Source organism: Hibiscus syriacus, unplaced genomic scaffold, assembly GCF_006381635.1.
Source record: "Hibiscus syriacus cultivar Baekdansim isolate YM2019G1 unplaced genomic scaffold, ASM638163v2 tig00017599_pilon, whole genome shotgun sequence".
Classification (NCBI taxonomy): Eukaryota; Viridiplantae; Streptophyta; class Magnoliopsida; order Malvales; family Malvaceae; genus Hibiscus; species Hibiscus syriacus.
In genome coordinates, this window is record NW_024062411.1 from 63,270 (window position 1) to 67,488 (window position 4,219).

Consider the following 4,219-nt stretch of genomic DNA (forward strand, 5'->3'; position numbering starts at 1 on the left):
CACATTCTTGTGTCGTGATTGTATGTCGTAAATTATATATATATATATTGTAGATTGACAAATAATCAAACTAAATCACATTTAATGCCTCATAATACTAAATATATATATCATATTATATATAAGCAATTCATTTGCATACAATATATTCACATTAAGTTTTCAAAAATATTTTAATCATATGTCGATACAAAATATCACATCATAATAAAGTTTGCCACATAAGATACCCATTCTTTGCAAATATCATCAATGTCATCATCCGTGTATTCTTCCTTCCCATCGCCAACCTAAGTAAAAAATATGAAATAAGTATATAATTTATACTTATTTAAAGTGAAGTATATAACTATCAAAGAGTACTAAAATGACCAATTTTACATATGCATTCTTTGAAGCATATGCAAAAATAAATTTTACACATTTAATTAGTAAAACTTCCCATATAAATTATATACATTATCACGACACGAATTCACAGTTTTCAGTCTTGCTAACAAGTACTTACATTTAATTTTACATATGCATCTATTGTTTTTCTTTTTTCGTTTCGGTAAAAGCCAAAACAAAACAAAACAACACAGTATGAACCGGACAAGCTTACCTTATTCAACTTAGAAGGGAGCCTCAACCGATTCATTCCAAACATCTGCACTTCCATTAGAGGCATCTTCGACATCATCTTCCATTAAAAGTCTAATATATTCTCTATGTGCAAATCAGTCCCACTCTGTCAATGTAGGGTTCTCACGCTCCTGTTTGTTTCGATACAAACAATGTTGTTATCCGAAACTTGCATAAAAGTATGATGATTTACAATTTATGGTAATGGTCATATTAAAGAAGCTAACGTAACACATTTACCTGACGAATTAGGAATGGATCACGAGTCTCAAAGGCCATGAATTTGTTAAGATTAAAAAGGATGTTGAAAACACTTCCAGAAAGTTTAGAGCCTTTCAGATCATGCAATGTGACATAGCTCTCATCCTGCAAATGTGACATAGCTGAACATGTAAAACATTCTATATTCATTTGTAGTGTATAGGAAGGAGAATTCAATGAACACTCAGGACCTAAAATCCCAAACCAAGATATGGTAAAAGTAGTTCATTGTATAACTAGCTCATTAGATCACACTAAATGATCTTATTATGAATCAACCATTAATTACCTACTTCGGGAGGAGCATGAAAAGAGATTAAACTCAATTTTCCATAAACCTACCTTTACACCAACAGAAATCTAGGTTTGAAATTACAAGCAGATCTTAGCACAAAATTAGTTTTCTAATCCATTTTCCATGAGCACACTCCAATAGGCAATGTATTAAATAGACAAGAAAATAAAAAGAGAGCAAATAAAATGGAGAACCTCTGGTTTAATCATGTCAATTATTTGGCATAGGATGTCCTTAAAGAACACGGGCTCCTGTCCCATGTATTCCATTCGATGCAACTGCTCCTCATAAAAGAATTGCATTTCGTTACGTGTTAGAATCCCATTGCCATCCAAATCTATAAACTTGATCCTAGAAAAGGAAAACCCACATTGGAAAAACTAGCCAAAAATTGTAATATGTTGGAACTCCAATCTCATTGTGATCATCCAAAAGCTCCACCCTTTCAAAACACATTGCTTTTTCTCACCCTCAGACAACATCAACAACAAGTTATGGAATATTTATAAAAATTATGATGAATCATTTACATCAGTTAAATTTATGAGCAAGATTAATTTCCCAAATGGTAGCTTCTGACAATATTTTCAGAATTTTTTAGGAGTGCAAAAAAATTTCATTTCAAATATTTTGGGGGACTTTTCAAATAAGTGAATTTATATAATAAGTAGAGGGTATATTTACTTCAATCACTAAGAAGATAATCTTCAAAATTAACAATCCATGAACAAAATCAAACATAATACCCTTGATTCTACAGAGAAAGAGCACAAACATACCAGTATTCAAGACTAGGCTCGGATGACTTGTCCTCCTCTGCAAGGATAAAGTAAACAAAATCTTCATACCCCATCTTCCCTTCGACCTTACTGGTAAAATTTCTTGGAACCTAATGGTATGGAAGCATAACATGAGTGAAAGTTCCAAACTTTTGAATAAAATTAAGTCAATAAATGAAACAAAATAAGTGATAGAAAAGGAAAGTGGAATAGATAGTTCAATTAAATGAAAATGTTCTTCTGCATATAGAATGTAGTTTGGACCAAGGAATAAAAATGGCATCTGACACAGACAAACCTGAGAAAATATCCTAAGAACAATCCGGTAGGTAAGCGCATGGTTACCATATCTGATAAGGTTCTCCTTGTAAATAAGGAAATCATGATCTGTATCCAGCTCCCAAAACTTACAGTATATCACGTAAAAGTGTTCATATAAAGCGTACTTGTATATATAGTATAGAAGAAGAGAGATTGTAAAATGAAAATAATCAGTATCAGACAGAATGTATTAAGCATGCATCCAAAAGCAATTACTTATTCCAAGCCAAGTCCCTACCTCAAAACTTTATTAATGTCCTCTTCCTCATCAGCATGTAGCATCGCATCAATCAAGTTTCCATGTTTCAACTCTCTAAGAGTAATGTGACCATTTTGAGATCTATTCATGTAGTAATATATTCTGTATATTACAGTTTCAGCTGGTCATGTGAAACAAAAGTTATCTTAACAAGCAACATCAGGTAAAATTTGCTACATATTTGAAAGTAATAGAGCAATCTAACCTTGCAAATAATTGAAAAACACAGAAGTAGTAGTTTGCTCTAGCTGTTTGAGCAACAATAAATAGCCCATATAATGGGCAAGAGCCCGACATGTTAAGACATATATTCTTTAAGCTGAAATGCATGACTTGGTTTAAGATAGTTTAGTTTCACTTTCAGTCACAATATACACAATATGTTTTCATGTAAACCCTCTCATATGCTCGTTAAATTGTCAATAATCAGTCCCAATTATAAACATAAAAATATACGATTACTCAGAATTAAACTAGAAAAAAAGATGAATTTTTAGAACTTGGTGCAAATTCATCATGTTAAACTTACACATTTTAGAAAATCGAAGCATAGTCATTGAAACTAAAGACTACAATGAGAACTATGCTGCCAATCTTTCTTACTAACGATAACTGACCAGCATGATAAACAAGAATGTGAATCCCTTTTTCTATGCACCTTATTCTTCCATCAAGATATGAAAATTTAAATACTAGTCCGTCAAAGAACAAGTTTACACTCCTGCTTTAATAATATGTTATTTCCATTTTATTAATAGTTTTAAACATAACATTATAAACAATCAAACATATTAGAGATAGAACTATTTCAACAATGAACAAGGGTGAATTGCATTCGTAGAAATTCACATGAAAATAGATACATTTACAGGATTTATAAGTTCAGATCTTAGTGGTTCTAGCATTTAGCATTGGAAGTTAGTTTGGAAGCAATTCATACAATGTTTAAATATCTTGGATATTGTAAAAAGGGGGTAAATATCGAAAAAGTGAAAAAACACCCAATTTTTTTTAAATGAGACAACAGCCGAAGGTATCAAACAGATAAAAAAAACCATATCTTTCCTGAAACTCAGGTGTACTCTGTAAGAATTCTAAAAAACCCATTCATAAAATCTAAAAAACTCAATCGAAACTGGAACAAACCCAAATTGAATGGTGGAATAGAGAACAAGGAATACCTGTGGAAACCCTCGAATTTGGACTCCCTTCGTCTGCGTTGTGGTGAATGGCGAAACCAGTGGACTGATGCAAAGAGAAAAAGGGAAAAAGGGGAAGCATGCGGCGTGAACTGATTATCGAGGGGGGAAGAAGTGGGAAAGGATAAAAATAATGGGGGAGGGGGAAATTAAAAGAGGACTTTTACAGATGACACACAATTAAAAGTATACTCCGTGTTTTTGCAATTTTTTTGGATTATGACTATTAAATATGTTACAAATTATTGTAAGTCATAAATCATTCAAATTTTAAAAAACATGACATTTTTTATGACGCATTTTTTGCAAGTCATAAATTAGCGTGTGTCATCATTCGTGTGTCATTAAAGGTATATTTTCTTGTCGTGATTTGAGCTTTAATATTTCTTATATTCTCTTTATTGTTGGCTTCTATCAACATATCACCAAAAAAAAGAATAATAAATATCAAAGAATCATCTCTACCCCTTTTGAAATAAAC

The 4,219-nt window shown here is 31.8% G+C and overlaps 1 pseudogene; it reads right to left on the reverse strand.

The window, feature by feature from the left end:
- Nucleotides 1-614: 614 nt before the first annotated feature.
- LOC120208798 lies at nucleotides 615-3,820 on the reverse strand (annotated as a pseudogene).
- Nucleotides 3,821-4,219: the final 399 nt, after the last annotated feature.